The sequence below is a fragment of the Triturus cristatus genome, chromosome 9 (assembly GCF_964204655.1).
Source record: "Triturus cristatus chromosome 9, aTriCri1.1, whole genome shotgun sequence".
NCBI classification, from domain to species: Eukaryota; Metazoa; Chordata; class Amphibia; order Caudata; family Salamandridae; genus Triturus; species Triturus cristatus.
Window position 1 is genome coordinate 57,448,305 of NC_140592.1, and position 12,795 is coordinate 57,461,099.

Consider the following 12,795-nt stretch of genomic DNA (forward strand, 5'->3'; position numbering starts at 1 on the left):
TGAGACCATACCTGTTTGGTACTCAATTCACAGTTCCAACTGACCACAGACCTCTCAAATGGCTAATGCAAATGAAAGGTGAGCATCCCAAACTTTTCAGGTGGTCCATCTCCCTACAGGGAATGGGCTTTACAGTGGAACACAGACCTGGGACTGTCCATGCCAATGCAGATGAACTTTCCTTCCAGGTTCTGACATTTAGACTATTAAGACTCTCTGGCGAAAGGTTAGTCTCATCCTCTTTCGTTTGGGGAGGGAGGTTGTGTAGGAAAGGGTACACAAGGAGGGTGTTAAGGTGAAGGGGCAGCATTGGGACTTTCCACTCCATACTCAAGCTGAATGGAGATGTTATTTGCCATTTTAGCAGCGCTTTTCGCTATATTTTGTGTACTATGTAATTTACACCTGAGCACTCATCTGAGTTAGAAGTCTGTGTATGATTTAAACACATAACCCCTGAAGAAGAGATGTTATAATCAAAATGCATTGGGTGTGTTACATCATGGATGAAAATATGGATTTTAATTGTGAACAATAGATCACCGTGGAGTATCATTTGCTGGAATCAATACATTTTGAATAAAACACGGAAGACCTCAATATCTTGTTTCGTCTTTAATTACCTGGTTTAAACTTGGACAAAAATATGGAGTAAAATGTTATAAAGTGAAAAAGAAGTAGAATTTTTTTTTAAACAGGCGTGAAATGATTCATAGTGGCCTACGGGCCAGTCAAGGGATGTGCACCTGAGGTTTGGTGTTCCAGGAAGTGAACATCTATTCTGCTTCTCGTTTTCTTGTGCTTTGGGCAGAAGCATATACCAAGGGTTGCACACCAGAAATTATTGCCGTAGAGCATTATTTAAAAATGGGGAAAACGCTGTGCCTACCAAAACACTGCCTGCAGCATAGATCAGTCACCACTCTTGCAAGCCTTACAGCCCTAAGGTTAGGTGCACTATACCACAGGTGAGGACACCGTGGTATGAGCCCTGGGCACCTACAGTACCAGTGCCATTCACAGGTATTGGAAGTGCAGTAAAGACATTTTAAACCATGGGCTGGGAGTTTGGCACCCCGAACTCCACAGCTCCATGATGGCTTTACTGAAAGCTGGGAAATTTGGTATCAAACTTCTCAGCCTATTAAATCCACACTGATGCCAGTGTTTGGATTTAATGAAAAATGCACTCAAAGGGTATCTTAGAGATGCCCGCTGAAAAACTACCTAACTCTAGTGTCCGGGCTGAGTGAACGCACGCCAGCTGCCACCCCAGACATGTTTTTGGACCCCTGGATCATGAGCTTCCCGCTCTCTGGGACCTGAAACAAAGCACATACTGGGCAAAGGTGCCACGCCTCCTCCCCCAAGATGGGCAGGGTCGACGAAGGGGAAGCTTCAAAGGCTTGCCGCCTTTGTTAGCTGACTCTGCCTTTTGCTGCTCCGAGCAACCAGCCCCCACCGGTTCTAACCCCGACTTTGGGAGGGAGAATCTGTGGGAAAGCCAAGATAGGAGAGGTGTTTCCCCCCCCTTTACCAACTCCACCTCTCAGGTGAATGAGGGGAGGCAAAGCACAACTCTGTCCCGCCATCTTGAAGATAGGGGGACCCAGCCAACCAAAGTGAGGCTTATGCCCCCCTCCCAAGGAAGGGACCCATTGGTCCTGACCTGTACCTACCTGAAACACCATTAAATTTAGTATTTAGTGGAGGCCCAGAACCTTGCCTTCTCAGACAAGAGAGAAGAAGAAGGACTGAAGAGCCGTGCTGAAGGAAGAAGAGGAGGACACCAACTGCCTTGGCCCCAGCCCTATCGGCCTGTCCCGACCATGACCTGCTCCAGCTGAATCCCAGCGTGTCCAGCAGCTTCCAAGAACCCAGAGGACCTGCTCTGCCTTCCCAACAAAGACTCAGTCTCCCGTGAGCACCGGACTTGCTCAAGAACCAGACTGGCTCAGGCCAAGTACATGAGTCTGTACCACTCTGCACCCGAAGCCCACAGCACAAGTTCAGATGGCCCAACATCCCAATGAGGTCCCCCCCCCCATCCCCAGCGAACCTGAGCCTGGGATCTGGAGATCCCTGACCTACCTCAAGCCTCCCGGCGATGCCTGCAGCCATATATCTGGAGGATCCCCCCAACCGCGAGACCAGAGCTGATAAGGAAACCTGACACCTAAAGACACCCCTGCACCCGACGCCCTGTGGCCTTGTGTGGCCCAACCGACTGTCTCTGTGCTGGCTGTATACTGCCCCAGAAATGCTGGAGCTGAATCGCATACGTGCTGACACCATTTCCTTTCTTTCCATGCCTTCTGACGTGGATCCAGAGCTCCGCTCATAATTTTGTCAGCCCTCCCTTGGCCACTTAAAACAAATTTTAGTGTGGTAGAGAACAATACCCACTCCCAAAACAGCAGGCTGACTTGAAAACAGACCCCCCCCCCCTTCTTGAGACTTTAATGCATATATTTACCACTTGCTCCAAGCGGGTTGTGGGGTGTTGGGCAGTGGGGCAGGAGTGAGTCTTTGGGAGGAACATTGTCTGCTCCCTCTGTGGTGATAGAAGGACAGGCAGGGACTCCGCCCACATCACTTGTCTCTGTGTACCTGTAGTTTTATCTGGTGTGGATGCAAACTTTTTAAAACCTGATTCCGTTTTTTCAGACACAATAATTTTGGGTCCAAAAACACCGGATAACTCTTAGTTTCCCTAGGAATAGCTCTCCGGGCAACACATAATGAGGGCCTAGATATCCTGTCATAGTGTAAGCAGTCCCCAACTTAAAAGAACAAGGAAGGAGGTTAACAGAGAAGGTATGATGGTCCGGAAAAAGTTTGGTCGAAGTTTAAGTGCTTGAAGAAATAAATCTTTGATTGGAATTCACTTTTATTTCTTTGCATCTAAAGTTGTGACTGACTCAGACCTATCCCTACGGGTTTTCTTGAGGTATGGATTATGGGAAATGGTCCTGGGTTGCCCAGAGACCAGTCCTGTTGTGTGCTATAACTATGGATTAATGAATTACAGCTTTAATTGGTGGAGCACACCCCATGCTCCTGACTTTCTTAGAACTCCGATAGGCGCTAGAAGTATATACTTCCAGCAATAATGGGAGCATAAGTGTTCGGAAAGAACCGGGAACATGCCCGGAAAATGAAAGCACCTTTTCTTGTGGGACAAACTCAGCTACCAATGTGCATGTAACACGTGGACAGCGCAGGGCTGTACAAGAACGACGAGGAGGTGTGAGTGGGCTGTGCTGATACTGGAAATTTCAAAACTAAGCCACAATGTGTATGCTGACATTCAAATCTTTTTAGGTCTCGCTGGCGTTGCAGCGCGAAGCGCTGCCGCCAACGAGACTTATTGTTGCCGTGTTTGCTCCCAAGGGAGACAGACCAGGGCACACGCAGCGATCGGGGTCTGTGGACGCGCTTGCGCAGACGCACACGCGCGCGCACACTCCGCCGCTGCCGACCCCCCTCACCGCATCCCCGGCTGCCTAGCGCGTGCGCGCGCGCACACACCTTGTTTTTTATTGGCCTGTATTTTTAAGTTCCCGCTGGTATAAATATTAGGAAAAGCAGTAAAATGCGTGTTTTTCCCTTTCTGAAATACAAGTTTAAAACCACAATCGCATAATTATTATTCGCACTTCAGCACCTCACACAAGGGTAGAACACTATATTTCACGATAAACTATTTAATTGTATGTAGTTTAAAAATAACGAGTGGAAAACGTGAATGGCTGCGCTGACGCCACACCTACCGGTGGTCTCCAGGCGGGTGGGCGGACAGGTCTTTAGATGGGAGGGGCCGGTATCTCCTCCACAGTCAGTTTCCCGAACCTTCCCCTGTCATCGTTTCCCGCTAACGGCCCTCTGGTTCGGGGCTGCACACCCCGCAAGAACGCGGAAACTTCGGGCGTGCTCTCGAATCCCTTCACGTCAGGTACGTCACAGGGGAGCTGCCAATGGATCCCGGTCTGTTTGCTGAGGGCCCCGCTCTTAAAGGGGTCCCGGGCACCCGTCACAAGCAGGACACGTCTGTGTTTTCCTTCCTCTTTTCTGCTTGCATGTGCCCCTGGTACCGAGGACCAACTCCCGGTGTTTGGAGGAGGAGGGCGCGAAGTGTGCGAGGAGCCTTCGCCAAGCAGGGGGTGGGGCCCTCGGGAGAAGTTAGCGAAGGCAGGAGACTATAGACCGGATCCGGCAGTTCTGTCTCAAATGGCAAACTCTAAAGTTGCGCTGACGCCACACCTACCGGTGGTCTCCAGGCGGGTGGGCGGTAGGGTGACCAACTGGCACTGGTGCAAATTCAGGACGGTGAGTGTAAAAATTCAGGACAAAGGGTCAAAATTCAGGACACAAATTCAGGACAAGAGGTCAAAATTCAGGACAAAACTTCAGGACAATAGGTACATTTTACAGACACATCAGAGGAGGTCGCGCAATAGTATATAAGTAAGCCCAGCCATATCCAAACATATTCAACCATTTGCAAACCTATCCATCATGTAGCCTTCCATCTATCGTTTCACTCATCCATCCCTTCATCCATCCATCCACCCTTTCACCCTATCCATCTGTACACTCATCCATCCACTCTTCTACCCATCCATCCATTCACTCATCCATCCAGCCATTCACCCTTTCACCCATCCAGCCATCCTTTCACTTACTCATCCATCCACCCAGTCACTCATCCTTCCACCCATCCACCCTTTCAGTCATCCATCCATCCTCCCTTTCTCTCTTCCTCGACCCTTTCACTTAGCCATCTTTCCTTCCATCCATCTACTCATCCACTCATGAATCCATCCATTGACCCTATCACTCATCCATCCTTTCTCTCATCCATTTATCCTTTCACTCCTTCACTCATCTATTCATCCTTTTGTCCACCTACCCTCCCTTTCACTCACTCATCCATCCTTACATCCACCCTTTCACTCATCCGTCCATCCATTCACCCTTGCACTTATCAATTCATCAATCCATCCATCATTTCACTTATCCATCCACCCACTCACTCATCATCCACCTTTTCACTCATCCATCCACCCTTTTACCCATCCAGCTACCCTTCGACCCATACATCAAGCTATTTACCTTTTCTCTCATCCTTCCTTCCACTCTCATCAATCCATCCATACTCTCTCATTATCCATCTATTCAATCTTTCATTCATCCATTGACCCTTTCACTAATTCATCCAGCTATCCACCCATCCCTTCACTTACTCACTCGCTCACCTTTTCATATTAATTTTGAGCGGAGCCTTTTTGAGAAGAGGCCCATCAAAAACGTCACCCTCGCTGCAGGAGCCATTCCAGGACTGGGACAGAAGCCACCCAGGGCGGTGACAGGAGGCACCACATGGGGGGACAGGAGCCATCACAGGCGGGGGGGGGACAGGAGCCACCACATGGGGGGGACAGGAGCCATCACTGGGGGTGGGGGGCAGGAGCCATCTCAGGAGGGGGAACAGGATCCACCAGGGTGTGCATGCAGTATTCTAGTATCATCTTGGTCTCTTCCAGGGTGGGGTAGGACTCCTCACCCCCTCCTGGACAAGACAACGAGGCGACAGGCTCTCTTTCTAAAATGTTAGTTTTGCCATCCCCCACTGTGATGTACAGTACTTAAAGGAGATACTCCAAGAGAACTGATTTAACTGATTGTCCTCCATACTTTGTTAATCAGTGTGGGTGCGATAGTGCCATTTTTTTTATTTTATTACATTATAGACTGCATGTTTGAAGAACCGAGGTTTGCTTACAATTTAGTAACAGTAATTAAGCTCTGTGAAGAGAACCACGTGCTGCCTCGGTGTAATCGGGGCCGGTTCTGCGATTTTTGGGGCCCTGGGCAGAAAGGGAAAGTGTGAGGCCCCTCTAAATTGCAGAGACACGACACATTCAGGGCTGTTCGCATCTGAATAGATGCCCCTGCGCCTGAAGCTGCAGCCCCTCCCTCTCAGTCACCTTCAAGCACCTCTTAACAGCTCATCAAGGGCTGAAGGTGTGATATCTGAGCTTTGGTACTGCATCCGAGTCTGTTACACCCGACCTCAACAGCATCGGAGTCAAGCAGGAGGTGGGTGGAAGCTGTCCCGGCTTTAGGGTGGTGCGACCGGTGCCCGGTTAAAATTACGGACAAATGGCGTCCGTTAAAGAATCCTTCACGGACAACGGACAGACGGCCAAAATTATGGACTGTCCGTGAAATTTACGGACGGTTGGTCACCCTAGTGGGCGGACTGGTCTTTAGATGGGAGGGTTCGGTATCTCCTCCACAGTCAGTTTCCCGAACCTTCCCCTGTCACCGTTTCCCGCTAACGGCCCTCCGGTTCGGGGCTGCACACCCCGCAAGAACGCGGAAACTTCGGGCGTGCTCTCGAATCCCTTCACGTCAGGTACGTCACAGGGGAGCTGCCACTGGATCCCGGTCTGTTTGCTGAGGGCCCCGCTCTTAAAGGGGTCCCGGGGACCCGTCACAAGCAGGAAACGTCTGTGTTTTCCTTCCTCTTTTCTGCTTGCACGTGCCCCTGGTACCGAGGACCAACTCCCGGTGCTTGGAGGAGGAGGGCGCGGAATGTGCGAGGAGCCTTCGCCAAGCAGGGGGTGGGGCCCTCGGGAGAAGCTAGCAAAGGCAGGAGACTATGGACCGGATCCGGCAGTTCTGTCTCAAATGGCGAACACTAAAGCTGGCAGGAGCTCTGTAGCCAGGGGATTGAAAACATTTGCACGTGTATTTAAGTTTTTACAGCTACACTCCTTGTCAGCTTTTCCCCTTTAAAGATTCGATATTTGCACGCTTTTTAGGTCTCGCTGGCGTTGCATCGCGAAGCGCTGCCGCCAACGAGACTATTGTTGCCGTGTTTACTCCCAAGGGAGACAGACCTGGGCACGAACCGATTCCGGTCTGGGCACGAGCCGATTCTGGTCTGTGAACGCGCTTCACAGTGGAACAGCTTGTGCGCGTTAATTCCAGTTGAGTGCTCGTCTCCGGAAGACGTGCTGCTCATTAATTATGGTTGAGTGCTCCAGCAGCCTGGGGCGCCTGTCGACATGCTGTGCTAATGATTACTGTGGGGTCTCATGCTGTGATAATTCTCACTTTCTGTGTTGTGATCGGGAGCAGGCGTATTACTGACGCCACCACCACGCCTTCATTAGTCATAAAAGCTGCATGGCAAGTGATAATTAAGGCGGCATGTTTTAGGACATTTTTAGCAATTACTTTGTTTACTTAGTGCTATTAGTGATATCTTTCGTGCATCCAATGCTCTATTTAAACGTGCAGCACTGAACATTTTCAAAGAAGGCGAATCAGCAACATTCATTGGAGACACGACCTATTTGAAGACGCTTGTTTTACTGGGGTAAGTTCTGTGAACTGTTTAGTTTATTTACTTTATTATAGTATAACTGGCAGGGTTGGCTAAATTATGCGAGAAAAGGAAAAATATGCAGGAGATGATGGTGTGAGGCAAGTGTGGCAAATGTATAATTATGCGTACACCATATAAACGCAAGTTGCAAAATGTCCGGTGTTGGGCGGATGGGTTCACTGTGCTGTTGCGTCGCCTGTAGGTGTGGTTATGAGTGCATGTGACTAGCTGGCGACATGTCCTTGTACTGTTAGTTGCCTTAGCACTTTTTTTTTTTTGCATATATATATATATATAGCACAAACTCAACCCGAAGTTTATTGGAGCGCTTTACACGAGCACCGTACTTACATTACACATTCACGCACGGGGAGATTAAGTGATTTGCCCAGAATCACAGGATGTTGATGCAACCTCGGGGCTCAAACTCTGGTTTCCAGCACCAAAGTCGGCAGTTTAGCAGACGGACCACATCCTCGCCCTTGCCCTGCTGATTTTCAGGGACGGCTGCTCTGTCTTCACAAGGGTCGGGCGAACTATGACTCCGCTGCCTGACCTGGAACAGATCTGTTAGGTGTTTGTATTTATTTTTTAGTTTTTTTTATTTAGCGCAAACTCAATCCGTAGGTATTGGAGCACTTTACATGTATACCACATCCATTATAGAAGGACACATTCATGTTTGGTAGGTACGTGGATATTAAGTTATTCATAACCGGCGGAGCCAAGGCTGGTCTCTCTACCTCTGTGAATCCGGTTGCTGCTCGCGCCTCGTGTATAGCTGGTTTTCCTAGTTATCTGGCGAATACAAAAGCGGGCTTTTCTGTGTTTCTGTTTAAAGGCTACACATAAGGGGCTCAACTGATCGAATTGTAACCAGCTGTCCAACACAATACCGGCAGAAGGGCTCCGTGAGACGTACACTTGTAAGGGGCAGAGGTTACACTCCCGGCAAGTCTGCCTCAGCCTTCATTCTTCCGAGGTGGATCAATTGAATACCATTGATTGGGTAGTAGTTATATCTGTTAACCGAGCGTAGAAATGGAGCAAATTTAATACGGAGGGCTATTTGAAAAGTATAATTGTTTTCCAATGTGCCAGATGAATTTGTCTTTATGTTCTTGGGACTTATAAGAATCTTGTAGTGTGTACATCAGGCGGGTCATGTGTCTTTGGAAAACTAGCACCTTTTTGTGATATTGTAGTTGCATGATAGTTTCACATTATAATAGTGGGGGCTCGGATGTCAAACCTCCTTTCCGGGTGTTGGTCCTTGCCAGCAGTCATCACCTACTGCCAAAGACCTGCTTTTTAAAATGTATATCACCTGTCCACCTCCTTCCCCTTCGGGTACCCCCCTCACTAGTGCCCTTTCTCCCTTTCGTTTTCACCCTTCCAGCCTCTCTTCCCCGTTCTCTCTCAGTCCGCCATTTCTCTCCATGCTCCCATTTCTCTCTCCCTGTGTCCCCTTTCTCTCTCTCCCTGTACCCCCCTTACTCTCCATCCCATTTTCCCGTGACCCATAGCTTTGGCTGCAGGTGAGTTGGCACAACTCCTGTGAGAGAAGTGTCTCTAGATTAGGTGGCACGTGCCCCTGCTGGGACCATGGTCAGGCGTTTGTCTGTTACACAGAAAACCACGTCTCTGTTAAACTGCAGTTTGAGAGTATTTTTGGTTATTGTGTTTATTTACTGTACCAAATGAATCATGGTGGAACCGGGAATCTTATGCCAGAGCATCCCAGGAATCCAAAAAGTAAAACTGAAAAAACACATTTTGGAGAAAAATCATGTGATGTTGCAGAAATCGCTTCATCTCTTAGTGGTGTTTAATGTAGGTTCATTTACAAACCCCAGCCATCATATAAGGTCTCTGGAATGCCTTGGACCTGGCAGAGTCTCTTGATGCCCATGAGCAACAGTAAAGAGCATGTTCACCGCTGACGGCGCTGAAGAGAGTGACCACTTCACCATTCATCCCTTTGTGCCTGCAAACAGAGCTGAATACTTCACCTTTCACCACTTTGCATCTGCAAACAGAGCTGACCACTTCACCAGCTGAACAATATTTGCACAAGCGTCGCTGACACCCCGTACTACCGTTTTTTTTTTTTTTATTGCATATGATGCCCCAATCACTTCAAGTACATTTGTTGTGATCGGTAGTCCCTGTGCCCTGCTATACATTCCATCGTAAATATTTAGATGCTGTTTTTTGTATTTTTATTCATCCATTCACACTCCTTTACGTTAAAATAGCCATAGCTTTACTGTACAGTTGCTAGAATAGCTTATAATATGGTATAATGTGTAATTTTTAAATAATCACTCCACTGCAAACAAAAACATTGATACAAAACACTGCCATTTACAATGCCAGTAGCTCCAACTGCAACAAATGCGAGACCTATTGCATTGCAAATGCTTGTTTTAACTTGTTTACGTGTTTAAAGCAAACTAACTGCTCCCCCAGTGTGAATGACTTCTTAGTGCATCCTCAAACAGTTGAATTCTGTTTGTTTTTTTACACAAGAGAACAAAGGAACCCCTTACACCTTCTTAACTAGCTGAGGCCTTGCTGGAGCAGCCATTAGGGACACAAAAAGGGCTGGCCCTGTCTAAGGTGTTCCCCACTCTAACAACAGAATGTGCTCATTGACCCCCTCTCCAACCATCTTCTAAATGGCAGGGGGCAGGCACATCTCATCAGAAGTCCTTTGCTAAAAGGTCCTCGTAGAGTTTGTAAGGGTGGCCCTGTTTCCATCTGTTTCGCTTCAGTGTCTGAATCACCACCCTCTGGCTTCAGGAATGAGAGCAAAGCACTTCTACTGCCTGGGAGAACCGGCATCTGCCCTCCATCCTTTGCTGTGCTAAACCAGGGCCATCCAGAATGGATCCCAGCAAACAAGGTCACATTGAACATACTGTAAGCCACACTCCCTTCTGACACAAGAAAAAGGGTCTTGTCAGGACATCTAATTCATACAAATTAAAAATTATGCTGCCATCACAGTTCATGTCAACATCCCAGGACATTGGCATACTTGGTGTGCCCTCCAGGTCACAGAAACATGTGTGTTCTTTGGTGTTACCAGAGACCAGCCTAGGCCTAGCGCGATAGAGGTGGTAACCTCATAATACCAGATTGACATGCAGTTGGGTCGCTCCCGGATATGCATTAATATACTATGAAGGGAACATTCCCAGCCCAACAGTATCAGATACATGAAAATAAGTTGTCCTACGTTTTTTTTAACTTGCCCATTTTTTCTAGGTTGATAATTGCCTAATTCAAAATGGCAGGAAAGCAGAAGCCTACATTGTGTCATTTCTGGTGACAGCATCATTATGCTAATTAATTATTTTGAAACCTGAAATTTCCGAGCTTTTTTTGGGCAAAGAACGTTGGCAAGTATGCAGTCCCGCTCTAGCCTCCTGGCAGGGTCCAGTAATCTCTGTAGGTTAAAGAGGCCACACCCTCCTTGAACAGAAAAGCCTAAGCTAATGCAGGAAGGGAGCCTAGGATTGAAGAAAGGAGCCGATCGCCTTGAAAGGGAGAAATGAGACCACTCAAGGCAAAAAAACAACTCCCTCCTCCCTGTGGCTGCTTATGAAGCGTTTCATTGAAGTTGTAGCTACTGTGCAGTAGGGTTGCTGTCCTTTAACACTGGTGTCCAGTGGGTACAATGCTTGCTCAGACACTGAATGGCCAACTTCCTCCTGTGACTCTCTCAGGGTAGCAAAGGTGAGCAGTGAAGGCTTACTCAAGGAGCTGGAGAGGGCTTAGAAACACAGAAACAGTATACACTACTCATAACAGTTAATAAATGCCACATAGAGGCAGCTCTGTAGTTGAGAACAAAGGACTTCATAACAGGTAAAAGATATTCTGCACTAAAGAGTTAAATATGCATTGACAGCCTGAAGTGCCAGGTGCCCAGTTAATACTGCATCAGTGATTATAGATAGAAATAGAGTAAACTATTGCCCGTGTCCAATATTATCCTATTGCGACATCGTAGGTAGATCTCGCGTCCTGCAATGTTGGTTATTGGGCAGTGTGGATAGACACTGTTTATTTTATTTATTTATTTTAGGAGTTGCTGCCAGACCCGAGGGTATCAGAGTGCTATAAAAACATTGTCTAAGGCAGTGTGAGAATAACAGCGATTACAAAATAAAATATTGTTGAAATACCGGTCAAAGCATTTCCTGCGGAGAAACAAACATAATGTACAGCTCCGGGGAGAGGTTCCAGATGTGATCTAGTTGTCTTACAACTTTTGTAACTGATGTGTCCGATTATCTGAAATAAAGGTAGCTATTTTTTTTATAATGATCTACTCGTGAGTATGCCAAATGTGCAATCCTTTCTCACACAGAAAACTCTCCCTAAACCACCAGAATCAAGTCCTTGCAAACAAGTCTGCTTTAGGGGCTTAAGTGGGGTCCCTGGGGTTCAGTAAAGTGTAACCTCACGTTTGATCAATTGTGCTCAGTGGAGGGGCATAAGTCCAGTTTACTGGTACCCATAGTCCAATGCTCACTGGTACCCAGGTTGGCCAACGTTGCAGGCTGGTGCGGCAGTACACAGTAGATGTCCCTCACGTGATAGTTCAGGGATACCTCTGTAACCTCAGGCGATGTTCAATATGTCTGGGGTTGGGAGGCACCCACAAAGACACTTGAGGACCCTGACAAAGTGTTTACTGGAGCTTAAAGCAGTGAAATCTCAGACACTGGTACTGCTAGAAAACTAAATCCCACCATTCCACAATTGGGACATCCTCCAGATGATGCAACAGTGCCCCAGTCCTCAAGTCGACGTCAGGAGTTCAGCAGACCTTTTTAGGGGGGCAGTAGAAGAGATAAGTAAAGGCCCCACAACGACGGGGAGATTCAAGAATGGGGAAGGCTCACCCTTATCTTTTATAAGCGGTTGAGCAGCTTCATGACCCCAATGGTATGTATATATTCATATGTATGTATGTGGTACTCGTATAGGGTGAACCTATACACAACACAGTGACGCATAGTTCGGAGTCAACTATTCACATGGTCTTGTGCTTCCGCCTCAGCAGCTGGTGGGGATGAACTTGTGAATCCAGGATAGTCTCAGGCTGTTTTCTGCTAGTTAATTGGGCTTTCTTCTCCAGGCTATAAGTTGCAGTCCATGTCCTCTCTCAGATAAATCTCTCCTTGCACGACAGGTTCAGCAGCGAGGCTGTTCCACTGGTTGTTTCCAACTTAGACCCAGTCTGCAGGGGAGGTGACAGCCTGCAGAAGTTCCAGTTCTGGCAAAGTCTTCACTCGTGGTGCTGGTTAGAGTCTTCACTCCTGGTTCCTGCGGCCTCCTTGGTGACCACATGATTCTTTGAACAAACAAATGACAGAGGC